This window comes from Lucilia cuprina, chromosome 3, assembly GCF_022045245.1.
Source record: "Lucilia cuprina isolate Lc7/37 chromosome 3, ASM2204524v1, whole genome shotgun sequence".
In the NCBI taxonomy this organism is placed as follows: domain Eukaryota; kingdom Metazoa; phylum Arthropoda; class Insecta; order Diptera; family Calliphoridae; genus Lucilia; species Lucilia cuprina.
The window spans coordinates 42,153,425-42,169,392 of NC_060951.1; the positions used below are offsets into that span (position 1 = coordinate 42,153,425).

The following is a 15,968-nucleotide window of genomic DNA, read 5'->3' on the forward strand; positions in this document are numbered from 1 at the left end:
TTTGGATTTACGAGTAAAATTTTAAAATTTAACTGAAACTTTTGTTCAACTTTGTAACTGTAATTACGTGGAAATAAAGGTTGAATACAATCTTTATGTTTAAATCAAAGTTAACATTTCGTTTTTACAACATAAACTGTTATACATAAGTATGTATGTATGTATCACCATTTTTATTTTGCTAAAGCAGAGCTCTACAAACTAGGAATATGACAAGGAATAGAGCTAGGAAAGGTCTTCAATATAACTGGAAGTAGTAATATAAAAAAGAATTGGAAAAGGACTGGGAATATAACTAGGAATAGGACTAGGAATAGGAATAGGATTACAAATAGGACTAGGAATAGGACTAGGAATAGGACTAGGAATAGGACTAGGAATAGGACTAGGAATAGGACTAGGAATAGTACTAGGAATAGGACTAGGAATAGGACTAGGAATAGGACTAGGAATAGGACTAGGAATAGGACTAGGAATAGGACTAGGAATAGGACTAGGAATAGGACTAGGAATAGGACTAGGAATAGGACTAGGAATAGGACTAGGAATAGTACTAGGAATAGGACTAGGAATAGAAATAGGAATAGTACTAGGAATAGGACTAGGAATAGAATTAGGAATAGGAATAGGACTAGGACTAGGAATAGGACTACGAATAGGCCTAGGAATAGGACTAGGAATAGGACTACGAATAGGACTAGGAATGGAACTAGGAATATGTCTAGCAATAGCACTAGGAATAGGACTAGTAATAGCACTAGTAATAGCACTAGTAATAGCACTAGTAATAGCACTAGGAATAGGGCTAGGAATAAGACTAGGAATAGTAATAGGAATGGCACTTGTAATTGGACCAGGAATTAGACTAGGGATAGGATTGGGAATAGGACTATGAATATGGATACTAATAGGACTAGTTATATAATTGGGAATAACACTAAGAATAGGTCTATAAATATCACTGGGATTAAGAATATGACTAGGAATATGACTAGGAATAGGACTAGGAATAGACTAGAAATAGGATTGGGAATAGGACTAGGAATATAACTGGGAATAGGACTACGAATAGTACTAGGAATAGGACTAGGATTAGGACTTGTAATAGGACTAGAAATAGGACGAGGAACAGGACTAGGAGTAGGAATAAAAATAGGACTCGGAATGGGAGTAGGACTAGGAATAGGACTAGGAATAGAACTAGGACTAGGAATAGGTCTAGGAATAGGACTAGAAATAGAACCAGAAAAAGGATTAGAAATTGGACTAGGAATAGGATTAGAACTAGTAATAGGACTAGGAAAAGGGCTAGGAATAGGACTAGGAATATAACTAGGAATAGGACTACAAATAGGACTGTGAATAGGACTAGGAATATGCCTAGGAATAGAACTAGGACTAGTAATAGGACTAGGAATTGGAATAGGACTGGGAATAGGACTAGGAAGAGGACTAGGAATAGTACTGGGAATAGGACTAGGAAAAGGACTAGGAATAGGACTGGGAATAGGACTAGGAAAATGCATTGGAATAGGACTGGATATAAGGAATATGAAAACGACAATGAACGTCTGGGAATAACCCAAGGAATAGGAATAGCACTATGTTTATAACATTAATTATACCTCGAAATTAGTTAGGATTAGAACTAAAAATAGTTAAGATACTCTGACAATCTATTTTAACAAATATTAAGTTACATGACGATGATTATTGGTCAATAGTTGAATTGTCTCGTAGTTTTATATTACCAGATTTACTACGTAGTATATATGATTGTGATTGTTGTTAATATTGAACTAAAAATTCAAATGGCATAACTGACATAGTATCTATTTTCATAAATAAAATAACTAAAAACAGTGCAATCTATCACTCAATCCCTGCAACAATGAACAGAAGACAACAAAACACAAAAACTAAAATGTTGACAAGTAAGCAATCATTGGCCAACAAAAAAGCCGGTACTTTTGGTCATAAGACCAGTAAAACTATCATTACAAGCGATTCCATACATATGTATGTTCGTTCATTGAACAGTTTCTCAGATGTCATAGAAACATGTTGTTTGCCATGCCACAAACTAGTGAGGCAAACAAACGTTTCAGCCATTCATCCATCCAACCATCCATATAATAAATTCAATACAAGTAGTCGATCACCTTTGTAGTTTTTTATTCTTTATTTTTATGTTGCTGCTCTCTGTCGTTTTTCTATGTTGTTGATATGTTTAAAACGAGTGAGTACTTTTGCAACAGCAGCAAAACAATCACTTGGTTGATTTACAATAACAATATCATCATATAAATTCACATAATAGTTAAAATAACAATAACAACAGAACTTGGAATCAAATCAAATTTCCCCTCCTGTTGGGTTGTGTTTTATTGTTATTGCTGTAGTTTTGTTGAAATTTTATTATTAAATATTCAGTTTAGTTGGTCGCTTTGTCTCAAATTATCATAAATTTCGCAAACCCGTTCTAAATTTTTGATTGTGAAAGAAACGAAGATATATGACACCCAGCAAGTAGGTTGCTGGGTAAGTAGTGATATTTATTTTAAACTTTGCTCTTTCGATTCCAAGTTCACTATATTATTTCTTTGAGTGTAATCTTACTTTTTGCCCTTATTTTTAGTTTATGAGTTTTACTATTTTTTCTTAACTTCATTTTATAGATTGTTTGCAGTTTATTATTATTTTATACCTTTTTCTTTAACTACTTTAAAGCTGACAATTGGCTTTTTTCGCTTTCCGTAAAAGTATCTTGTGTGTTCTGCTTTTCTTCCATTTCAATATTTGTTTTTTTTGCAAGGCGTAAGTAGTAACATGAGGCCACATTAAACTTTCAAGAGTTTAATACATTCATGTATTGCGCCTCACTCAACTATTTTGTAGGGCAATCACTAGTAGTAAAATCATATTTTCACAGTCATTTTGATTGAGTGGCATGAAAATTTAACAATGTGTGCTGGCAGTGTTGCCAACTCATTGATATTCAGTTGTGATTCAATCCAAAGATTGTTTAAAATTCATCAGAATGCCAACTATGAAATTGAATTGAAGGATATTTCAGTGGCCAAGTATTTCAAAGGAAAGTTGATATATCTTTGAAATTGGTATAAATGTTTTGAAAGGTGATATTTGAATGTTTAGGGCCATATATCAAAGAATAAAGAATGACGTTTTGAGTGTTGAGGACTATGAATATGACCGACAGTGGGTTTTGGAATAAGACTAGGAATAGGAGTAGAAATAGGACTAGGAATATGACTAGAAATAGGACTAGGAATATGACTAGGAATATGACTAGAAATACGACTAGGAATGTGACTAGGAATAGGACTAGGAATAGGACTAAGAATAGGACTTAGAACATGACAAGGAACAGGACTAGGAATATGACTAGAAATTGGACTAGGAATAGGACTACGAATATGACCAGGAATATGACTAGGAATATGACTAGGAATATGAAAAGGAATATGACTAGGAATATGACTAGGAATATGACTAGGAATATGACTAGGAATAGGACTAGGAATATCACTAGGAATAGGAATATCACTAGGAATAGGACTAGGACTAGGACTAGGAATAGGACTAGGAATAGGACTAGGAATAGGACTAGGAATAGGACTAGGAATAGGACTAGGAATAGGACTAGGAATAGGACTAGGAATAGGACTAGGAATAGGACTAGGAATAGGACTAGGACTAGGAATAGGAATAGGAATAGGAATAGGACTAGGAATAGGACTAGGAATAGGACTAGGAATAGGACTAGGAATAGGACTAGGAATAGGACTAGGAATATGACTAGTAATACGACTAAGAGTAGAAATAGGACTAGGAATAGGACTATGTCTAGGAATGGGACTAGGAATAGGACTAGGTCTAGGAATGGGACTAGGAATAGGACTAGGAATAGGACTAGGAATAGGACTAGGAATAGGACTAGGAATAGGACTAGGAATAGGACTAGGAATAGGACTAGGAATAGGACTAGGAATAGGACTAGGAATAGGACTAGGAATAGGACTAGGAATGGAACTAGGAATAGGACTAGGAATAGGACTAGGAATAGGACTAGAATAGGACTAGGAATAGGACTAGAATAGTACTAGGAATAGGACTAGAGATAGGACTAGGACTAGAGATAGGACTAGGAATAGGAATATGACTAGGACAAGGAATAGGACAAGGACTAAGAATAGGACAAGGACTAGGAATAGGAATAGGACTAGGAGTAGGAATAGGACTAGGAATACGACTAGGAATAGGACTAGGAATAGGACTAGGAATAGGACTAGGAATACGACTAGGAATAGGACTAGGAATAGGACTAGGAATAGGACTAGGAATAGGACTAGGAATAGGACTAGGAATAGGACTAGGAATAGGACTAGGAATAGGACTAGGAATAGGAAGAGGACTAGGAAAAGGACTAGGAATATGACAAGGAATAGGACTAGGAGCTATTTGTCAAGAAAAATCTAATATCTATTGAAACTACTTTTTTAAAAAATTTAATATAAAAAAACCTTAAAATTTAAACATTTTAAAACTAATTTCGCATTATCTATTTTCTATTTCCAGGTATGATTGCTATGACTAACTCCAAATTAAACTATTAAATTTTATGTATGTAAGTATGTTTGGAATCTAAAGTATTTATCAATCAAATCGAAATATACTTAAATCCACTGATGACCCAAATAAATACGAAACAAAATACTATTGTACCAAATAAATAAATTTAAATTAAAATTGCAACGAAAGTAGCACATGTGGTCATTATTAAATTTCCATTGCAATCATTAAGTAATTTTCTTCAATCAAATTAATTTTATTTTCGCAAACATTTCTTCAATCAAATTAATTTTATTTTCGCAAACATTTCTTCAAGTGTATTTAAAGTTATCTCTATCTCTCCGTACATTTATAAAATTTAATTCAATGGAAAATAATCAAAAATTTTTATACAACATTTCAATTCAACAGCAATTTCAATTACAAAAATTGCCAAAAACCAGTTATGCAAATAAACTGTGTATTCAAACATACATATACTTGAATAAAATTTATACAAAAACAGAGAACTCCAGCAAAAAAAAAAAAAAAAAAAACTACAAAAAAATTCGTAATAATCCAAAAAGATTTAGAACATTATTTTTTCAACTTTATGGTTGTAATCAAATTTGCACACATCACAGACGGAGTGTGAATGTTAATGATGAACTAACGGACAACATATGTATGTATGTACATCATGGTCAATTATTATGGCGGGAGTAATTGTGAAAAAATAAAATCCACAAATGAATTTATAACATAACATACTTAGAAATTTTATAAGTATGTTAAGGAAAATAAGAAAAAATTCTGAACAATTTACATTTTCATACCTTTTTTTTGCCATAAATAAATAATTGAAAATTTCAAATAAATTTACCACAAGAATTTTTATGCACTCAAATAAATATAAAATTTCAAATTAAATTTAATACTTAATGAATGCCACCAGCCACACCAGCGACGATTGTAACATTCAACTATCAGTCTTTCGACGTTCAATCAATCAATCGATCAGTCAGCCAGTCACTCACTCATTCACTTAGGAGTTTGTTCGATCGTTCGTTGCTTCGTTTAAGCAATTCAAAAATATTTAAGATCAATTTGCACATACTCATTCGAGTTCTCGTATTACAGTTGCCAAGATCGTATTAAATTTGTTCGATTTCCAAAAGCCTTTTTACAGTATTTGAAAACACACACACTCTTACAGAGAGTGTGTAATAAAATGTTGTTATTTTAATTACAAAACTATTTTCTCAATTTCTCACTTTTATAGTTGATCGTTTGTTGGTTTATTATCGCGCCTTTAAGAAATTTATTATAGGTTTTTTGTGTTGTTGTAATTGTTTTTTTTACAATTATATTACAAGATCATTTAAATTGAAATTAATTGCGTTTGTTTTCTGTTTCAATTACAATATAGAATGTAATATTACAAGTGTTTGTTGCTTCTGTTAATGTTTGCAACATTTAAACAAAGGTATTAAGGGTATTCAAGAGATCATGTCTAGATATAAGAATAACAACTTAGGTTTTGTGAAACTGAAAACTGTCGATTCGATTATGATTCAGAAAACTTGTAGACTGATGTTAGTTTGGATTACAAAAAAGGGGCTTGGAACAGAACACTAGATATAGGACTTTAAATTAGACTTGTTATATGACTGGTATTAGGACTAGGACCTTGAATGTTTCTCGAAATATGATTTGTAAAAGGATGAAGAATATAATTTCAGATAGGAATAGGACTACGAATTTTACTAAATAATTTGATTAGGTATAGGACTAGGAATAGGACTAGGAACATGACTAGGAATACGACTAGGAAAAGGACTAGGACTTTGACTAGGAATAGGAATAGAACTAGGAATAGTGTAGGAATAGGAGTAGAAATAGGACTAGGAATAGGACTAGGACTAGGAATAGGGCTAGGAATAGGACTAGGAATAGGACTAGGACTAGGAATAGGACTAGGACTAGGACTAGGACTAGGAATAGGACTAGGAATAGGACTAGGAATAGGACTAGGAATAGGACTAGGAATAGGACTAGGAATAGGACTAGGAATAGGACTAGGAATATTACTAGAAATAGGACAAGGAATAGGACTAGGAATAGCACTAGGACTAGGAATGGGACTAGGAATAGGACAAGGAATAGGACAAGGAATAGGTCTAGGAATAGGACTAGGAATAGGACTAGGATAGGACTAGGAATAGGACTAGGAATATGACTAGGAATATGACTAGGAATAGGACTACGAATAGGACTAGGAATAGGACTAGGAATAGGACTAGGACTAGGAATAGGACTAGGAATAGGACTAGGAATAGGACTAGGAATAGGACTAGGACTAGGAATAGGACTAGGAATAGGACTAGGACTAGGAATAGGACTAGGACTAGGAATAGGACTAGGACTAGGAATAGGACTAGGAATAGGACTAGGAATAGGACTAGGAATAGGACTAGGAATAGGAATAGGACTAGGAATAGGACTAGGAATAGGACTAGGAATAGAAATAGGAATAGGACTAGGACTATGAATAGGACTAGGAATAGGACTAGGAATAGGACTAGGAATAGGACTAGGAATAGGACTAGGAATAGGACTAGGAATAGGACTAGGAATATTACTATGAATAAGAATAGGAAAAGGACTTGGAATACACTATTAATAGGACTAGGAATAACACTAGGACAAGGAATAGGACTTGGATTGGTGCTAGGAATATGACTTGGAATGGGACTGGGAGTAGGAATATAACTAGGAATACAACTAGGAATAGCACTAGCAATAGTGTTAGGAATATGATTAGGAATTGGACTAGAAATAGAAGTATGACTAGGAATAGGCTTAGTCTTAGACTATTTACAGAAATAGCAATAGGAATATAATAGGGAATAGCAATAGAAATAGGAGTATGAAAATAGGATGAACTAAAAATAGTACTACGAATATGCCTTGGAATATGACTAGAAATTGAACCAGAAATATACTTATCTGGGAATAGAACTATGAAAGGTAGGAATAATAATGAGAACAGCATTAGGATAATGTTTGAAATAAAAGAAGGAATTTTAACAGGAATATGACTAGCAAAGAGATTACAAATTGAGTTAGGAACTGAGAATTAAATGAAATCTTCCTTCAGCAGTGGATGTTAGTTTAGAATAGCTTCACACTTTTTCCGATTGTAGTGAATATCCCAATTCAAATTTAAATCCTATTAATGACCCAACAAAACCGCAGAAAAACAAGTATTGCTGTTATGTAAAAAAAAACTGGGAAAACAATTTAAATTAGACGCCATGATTACAGACTGAATACATTATTATATTCTGTTTGAAATTAATCCAGATTATTTTGCGGCTTAATAAAGTTCAATGTTTTCAACAAAGCGGTAAAAAAGCGAAATGATAAATCTTCATAAAAAATTAATAGAATTTTTAATCAATAGTGTTAGAATAAGTTAACACACCTTTGCTTAACCAATTGAAATCTGATTAGTTTATTAGCAATTCTAAAGTGTTCTGAAAAAAAACAAGTAATTGCTGAATAAATATGATCTACAGTCCGGAGCGGTTAGAGTTGCAAAACGATCAAAGTTTTTTAACAGAGTAGTAATTCTTTCAGTTTAACGCCTGTGCTAAAAGTAAATAGAGTATAAAGGAATCAGCTCATTAAATAAACTTATTTACACAACTAGAAAACTTACATTAAATTAAAATAAAATTTATGTAATAGTCGAAAATTCCCATTATTTGCAGTTTTAATGGTTAAGTTTCGCAATAATTAATAAAATAATTTCCAATAATAAGAATAAAAAAAAGTGTGCCTTAATTGTGCGGTATTTAACAAACGGCCCTCAACAGCGCCAACAATTACAAAAGCCCAACGAAAACAACAGATCCGCCAGAAATTACCATGAGTTTTTTTCATTATTTTTCCTCTTACATTCTTTTTTTTCTGTTCTGGCCTATACTTTGATTATGTTTTCAACCGAAAATTATTCAATCATAAATTAAGTATAATAATATTATTTTTTTCCTACAATCTCTTTTTTTTCTTGTGTGCTAAAAATACATTCATTCGTGCGTGCATTGTTGTTTTTGCAGGCAACCGATAAAAAAAAATCAGAAAAAAATGTTAAATATACATCGATATAAATTTCAAATGAATTGGAATAATGGAGTAAATATTTGGAAATGAAATCGAATTGTAGGGTATGAAAAAACCAGAAATAAAAATTTAAACAATATAAAAATGTACAAGTATTTCGCTAAAAGAAACAGAAAGTTGGCAAATGTTGAATAAAAAAAACAATAAATGATAAGAGCTATTTGACTTCAATAAATCACAAACATCTCAGACTCATAAAATGCAGGTAAAAATGAAATTCAGATCAAAAGTTTTTCGGATAACAAAAAGGAAATGAAATTGTGAAAAAACAACTATAATGTAAATAAAGTAACGGCGACTGTTGAGTGTGAAATGAGATTTAAATATGTAAATGAAAATACATTTAAAAGGGTTCATTAACTTTTTTGCAGAAACGAATAAAGTTTTTGGAGAATATTTTCGACTCTTTTTAAAGTGTGAGTTAGGCTTTTTAAAGTCTTTTTGTATTTAAAGCTTTTAAAGCGAGATATGAGATAAAAAAAAGCCATAAAAGTACTTTTATGTGGGATGAATTTTATTTGCCTCTTTTGTTGAGTTATTCTTTAGAATAAAATGGATTAATGTTTTGGTTAATCAGATAAGAATTTTAAGCCATAGCTTAAACATATTCGTTTGAAAATTAGTACCAAACATTTTAAATGAACAAAACTAACAGTCAAATGAGGACAGATTACAACTGTTAAACAAAATACTTGTCCAGACTGTAATTCTTAGCCTAGTATGGGATAAGGTCCAGAATATAATATTATAAACAGACTACATTTAATAATCAAAACTATAGTCCACACAATAGCACATAGTCCACATAGTATCCAGACTAAACTATCTATAATCCGGACTAGACTTCGGTCTACACTTTAGACTATAGATTTTAGTCCATATTATATGTTGCCCAAAATACAGTTTGAAGTAGCCTATAGTCCAAACAATAGTCGATAGTCCAGACAATAGTCTACAGTCCAGACTATAGTCTATAGTCGAGACTATAGTCTCAAGTACAGACATTAGTCTATAGTCCAGATAATAGTTTACAGTTCAGAGTATAGTCTATGGTCCAGACTGTAGTCTATAATACGGACTGTAGACTAAACTTTGGTCTATACTTTAGGCTTTATATTATAGTCAATGTTACATGTTTAAGTCCAGACTATAGTTGCTCAAAACGCAGTTTAAATTAGCATATAGTTCTGGTTATAGTCTATAGTCAAAGCTATAGTCTATAGTCGAGTCTATTGTAAAGATTATAGTCTACAGTACAGACTTTAGTCTATAGCACAGGCTGTAGTCTATATTTCAGACTTTAGTCTGGGTTATAGTCCATATTCCAGATAATAGTTCCCGATGCGGTCTATAGTCCAGACTATAGTATATAGTAATAACTGTAATTTAGACCATATTATAAGCTCAGACTTTGATCTGTAGCTTCTAAACTACATATCAAAGTTTAGTAGAGACAAATACGAGTCTATAGTCCAGACCAGAATCCACGGGGAAAAAGGGAAATTCGTACTAAACGTTCTTATTAAAAAAAAGAAAAGTACTCTTGCTAAAAATAATAAAGTACTAAAATAATAAAGTACTTTTTATTTATATTGTATTTTTTTAAATATTTAAAGAGTACTAAAGTATAAATTAATAGTACTTTTCTAAAATTTCTAAAAAAAACGCAAACTTTCAAGGGGATTTCTAAGAAACTATTTTAAAGTACTTTATTACATGTTTAAAGTACTTTTTTGTAAAATTATTATTGAAAATAAAAGCTAATGGTTATTTTTAGCAAATGTTATTAATTTCAAAAGTTTTGGTCTGAAGCCCAAAAAAAGTACTTTTGACTTAATACAGTTATTACCTTAAATCTGAGATCAGGTTTAGTTTACCATAGCACCTAACTGTCAAATGTATAGCAAAAAGTACTTTTATTGAATTAAGCAAAAAGCACCATCTCCTTGTGAAGAAAAATATGCCAAAAAATGACAACAACGTAGAAAAAAACCACAAAAATGTTGAAAAAGAAATAATAAACTTTAAAAATAAGACACTTGAATTGTTGTTTTTCTTTTCTTTGTTGCTTTCGCGTGTGTTCACATTTAAGGTACTTTTAAGAAATTTTAAGTCTGTTTTTGATTGTTTTCAAAATATTGTACGCAGTAAAAACGTAAAAGATGTTCTTACAGAATGCTGGTTTCTTTTGTTACTATATGTTGTATATGACTGCTGGTTTTTTATTCGAGTATAGTAGAAGAAAAAAAAAAAGACAAACAATGTTGAAAATTTTTGTTTAGTTTGCCAAAAGGTCAAGTAGTTTTTTTTGCTACATTTTGGCATTCACTAGAGGGAATTTTTACGTTAAAGGTATTTGGGTATTATGGTGGTTTTGTGAAATGTAATAAGTTTTGTTTTAATTTTAGTGCATTTATACGTTTTAAGGGTATTTTTTTTGCAATAAGTGAAATAAATTCTATTACATTTCGTTTTTAATTTAAAATTGTAAACAAACAGAGTATGCATGCAAAGCTCTTGAATAAAACTTAATTAAATGTGAATAGTTTTAGGAAAAGTACTTCAATTAAGTACTCATTATTGACATGATTATGTCAATAATATAACAAAAACTTGACAATAGAAGTTTTTTTTTTCAAATTGAAATATTTTTTTAGATTATTTGTAGATTATTATAAAATGTTTTTATGTAATAAAAACATTTTTTTTAATTTAAATGTTACTTTTATTACATACACATCCACCAGTTCCCCTTAAAATCAATCATACATACATAGATTGTTGACATTTAAAAAAATTATCGATCTCTGTTCAAACTGTGTTCTGTTTACCAGATAATACTTAAATTGCGTGTAGTTCAAGTACAATCAACCAGCAGTCTCGGTAAAACCGACTCCATCACTATGAAGGTTAAGTTTAAACACTTGAAATTCTACGCAAATATTTATAAAAATATTTTTTCAGATGTCTGTCTGTCCATTTGACTGCCAGAGTATATTCATTTTATACAAATGGCATGACTAGTCAGTCAGTCTATGGTAAACTATTTGTGGTGCTGTTGTCGATTATGACTTTAATGTGAACGTACAAAATAGTTTACAATAAAAATGACTACATAAAACTATAAAGAAAAAAATAAAAAATTAAATAAATATAAAAATAAATGTTAAAAACTATTTTAACGCTATTTTTTGCTAAATTCAAAATATACACGAATTTTGTGTCTTTTTTATGAGTATTTTTTCTTTGTTGTTTAATTTAATTTCAATTGTAATTTAAATTTTTTTGGACTTATCATTCATTCATTGTGTAAACAACAAAAACAGCTACAGTCCAAGTTAAGACGGAAGCTTTACAAAGTCTCCCTCTAGTGCGTGTTGTAGAATTGGTATGAGAATGTACAGTGTACACAGTACTAAGTAGTTTACATAAGTGGGTTTAAAACAATTGAATTTTAAAGGTTGTGGGTAAAAAAAGTACTTGAAAATATTAAGGTAAAGGTTTTACAGAGAGGTGTGATAAAGGGGTTACCTTAAACCGGACTTTGAAAAGTATAAACGTACCATCTGAAAGTACAATAGGGTTCAGGGAATATTCAGATGTAGATAGATAGATAGATAGATAGATAGATAGATAGATAGATAGATAGATAGATAGATAGATAGATAGAAAGATAGATAGATAGATAGATAGATAGATAGATAGATAGATAGATAGATAGATAGATAGATAGAAAGATAGATAGATAGATAGATAGATAGATAGATAGATAGATAGATAGATAGATAGATAGATAGATAGATAGATAGATAGATAGATAGATAGATAGATAGATAGATAGATAGATAGATAGATAGATAGATAGATAGATAGATAGATAGATAGATAGATAGATAAATGGGTTTTAAAACGGTATTTTACAGGTTGACTTTGCAGTCAAGTCGGAACTTTGATTGATGGTTAAGTCTGAGATAATTTCCAAAATTTCTCTATTCAACACTTGGGTTCATATGAGAACTAAGGAAGCCTATGTCATCCTATTATATGATTTTCATTGAGTATTTTTCTAATTCATAATTATAAATATTATTTTGTAAAAACTTCTTTGTTGAAATGTTAAATTCAGAAATTAAGTACAAAACAAAGTCAAATCAAGACCAATTTGGGATTAATTCAATATTTTACATTTTCGAAACAATCATATTATTCAAATCAAACTGGAAATTCTCGTAAGAAGTAATTTTTAAAACACTTTGACCCAATAAGGCTTAAATTAGTGTTTCTGTATTTAACAGATTCGTACTTGAATCAAGTATTTTGTTTTCAAATCAATTCGCTCCCGACCGATATGATATGATTGTAGAAGTTCAATTAGGTTCCCCTTAAAAAACCATAACATTCTTTTCAAAGCGTTTGTTATTATTTAATTATTTATTAATTTTTCCGTTAATATTTATTACACTTTTATTTAAACAATTATTATTAAATTTTGTTAATTTTCTTCCGCTTTTTTTATTTATTGTTTTTTCTTTCAAACAATTAAAAAAGTTGTACAAAAATTTCGTTAAACATATTTAACACGCATATTTTTCATTTCAGTTAAAAAATTTTGTTTTATATATTTTTTTCGAAATTCATTGAATTTTGTTTGTTGTATGCCGTTTTTTTAAGGCTGTTAATTTGTTGTTTATTATTTAATACGGGTTGAAAAGAGGAGAATAAAAAACTGAACGCAAAAACACATACATACTGTAAAGAAGAAAAAAAAACAAATATTAAATACAAAATTAAGTAAAAGGAAATACTTGGTCACGCCTCTGAGATGAGGTAATGAAATATAATACAACATTTTATGTTCGAAAAACAAAAAACTTAAGCTTAAAGATGTTGAAGTTTTTTTGGCAGAAACAAAAAAAAAATAAACTAACAAACATTATTGCAAAATCATCATCAAGTAAATTTTAATGTTTTTTTGTTTTTTGTTTGGATTACGAAACTTTTGGGGGTTTTTAAGGTTTCTGCTTTAATATAGGAAAAAAACATTTATCACAAAAATTTTTAATGAAGCATTTAAAAACTCTATAATAAATTATATGATATTTTGTAGTAAAGCACAAAAACAAATTGGCGAATATATTTAAAATAATTAAAATATTTTGCTTAACCAAAAGTGTAATGAACTCATAAAATAAAGTGTAATAAAAAATGGCGGTGTTAGTTTTTTAAAGAAATTTAATAAGTTATTTGTTAGGACCCAAGGTGACGCGGGATAAAAAATGTAAAATTTTTTTATTAACCAATGTTTTGCTTTTGAGTGGTTTAATATATTGGAAAGAAATCTATAAATAATTGGCTTATAAGGATCAATAATAATGACTGTGTTAGACTAGCAACGGTCCCTATTCAGGATGTTTCTGGGATCTGCTTGAGTTCGAACTAATCTGATAAAATTTCCAAAACATTTAAAGACCTCTAGAAAATATATGATCAAGATCTAAGTTTTATTGATTAGATTGATTTATAGTTTTCAGAAGAAGTTGAAAAAAAACAAAAAAAAATGAGAAATTGAAATCGTTCTAAACGAAAAAGAAAAGGATTTTGCTTCTGGATGGTGTAATTAATATACTGATAAGAAATCTATAAATAATTGTCGTATAAGAAACCATAATCTGATGCCTGTATTAAACTAGCAACGATCCCAAATCAGGACGTTTCTGTGATTCGCTAGACTTCCAACAAATTTGACAAGCTTTCCAAAGCGTCCAAAGACCTCTATGATCAAGACCTAATTTTCATGGATCAGATCGTTTTATACTTTGTAACAGGGGTTGTGTTTGGTCCAGAAAAAAAAACAGAATTAAAAATCGTTTAGAAAAGTTAGTTCGTTAGTTAGTTAGGTAGTTAATTAGTTAGTTATTTAGTTAGTTAGTTAGTTAGTTAGTTAGTTGTTAGTTAGTTAGGTTACTTAAAACTCGTTTAAAGGAGGTTGGAATCGAACAAACTTCCTTCGGTCCAAGAGACCTTAAATAACACTATCAACTTACCGAATGCAACCTCTTCTCTCAACAAATTTCACTGAATATTGATTTTCTCGGTCAAGGGTCAAACTTTACTATTTGATGAAAACAAAAACAATTAAATTTTCTACAATCAATAAATCATTTTTAACGGTTATTCTTTTTCTAAGTTAAAACCCGTATTACAAATACAACCCAGTGACACACAAAATCTCTGTTTAATTAATATTTACAACATGTTTGTAATAAACAGTGATTTATTGACGTAATCAAATACTGAATTAAATTAAAAGACTCACAATATTTTCTTCATACAAACAAGAGATTATTATCGACACGATAAATTTGTCCTAAATATTACAAAAAACCATCCACTGTAACATTATTACATTAAAAATATTAATAATATTACATTAATTTATAATTCAATGTTTTCTCAATAATTATATAAAACATTAAAATTTTCTATAAATTTATTTAGAAAAGACCTATTTGTAAGTATAGCCATTATAGAAATACAAACGTAAACAAAAATTATAGAGAATTACAAATAATTAGTACAAAATTATTAATAATAAATATTTTAACATGAAATTATGTTAATTACAACATGTGTGTAATGGAGTAAAGACACAACAAAAACCGAAAGAAAAAGCCTAAAATATTTTATGCAAATCAATAGAATACAAACAAAAAATAACAACATATGAAGTGGGGGGGTATTTCTCAATTCTAATTCATTATTTTTTTTTTTTGTAGCAAAACAAACAAAAATACCATACAACTTTTTACCCACAAATGTTATGTTTTTGTATGTTTCAATGAATTCAAAAATGTTTATGCATAAATAGAACGACGAAGAACATATTGTATGGACTAATTAATACTTTTATGCTTTAAAAATGAAAGGGAAAAACAACAAAAAGTTATAAACAGCAGCAAATATACAAAACAATACATACTTTTGCATAATTTAAAAAAAAAGAAAACGTCGTCAAAAAAGTGTGTAAAACGTTTATGAGAAACTACCCTTAATTTGGCTTTGCGTTTGTTGCGTTTATTCTTAAATACACCTGAAGATAAGAAGACATAAAAGAAATGAACTTAAATATTATTAATGTTTTGTCAAAGTCTAAATGACTGACATTTCAAACAAATTATAGAGACGTAGTTAGTCGCAGAATGTAATTT

General features: G+C 30.0%; 1 protein-coding gene across 4 annotated transcripts in view; it reads left to right on the plus strand.

Moving 5' to 3' along the window:
* Positions 1-15,968, plus strand: part of LOC111689423 — a 106,517-nt gene that overhangs the window by 29,996 nt on the left and 60,553 nt on the right. The window contains exon 1 of one of the 4 annotated variants that reach the window (XM_046945691.1): positions 4,630-4,648. The exons of the other annotated variants lie outside the window; for them this stretch is intronic. The gene's annotated coding sequence lies outside the window, so the exon portion shown is untranslated. Of the gene's footprint in view, positions 1-4,629; positions 4,649-15,968 lie in introns of those variants that run through there. 4 annotated transcript variants of the gene reach the window in all.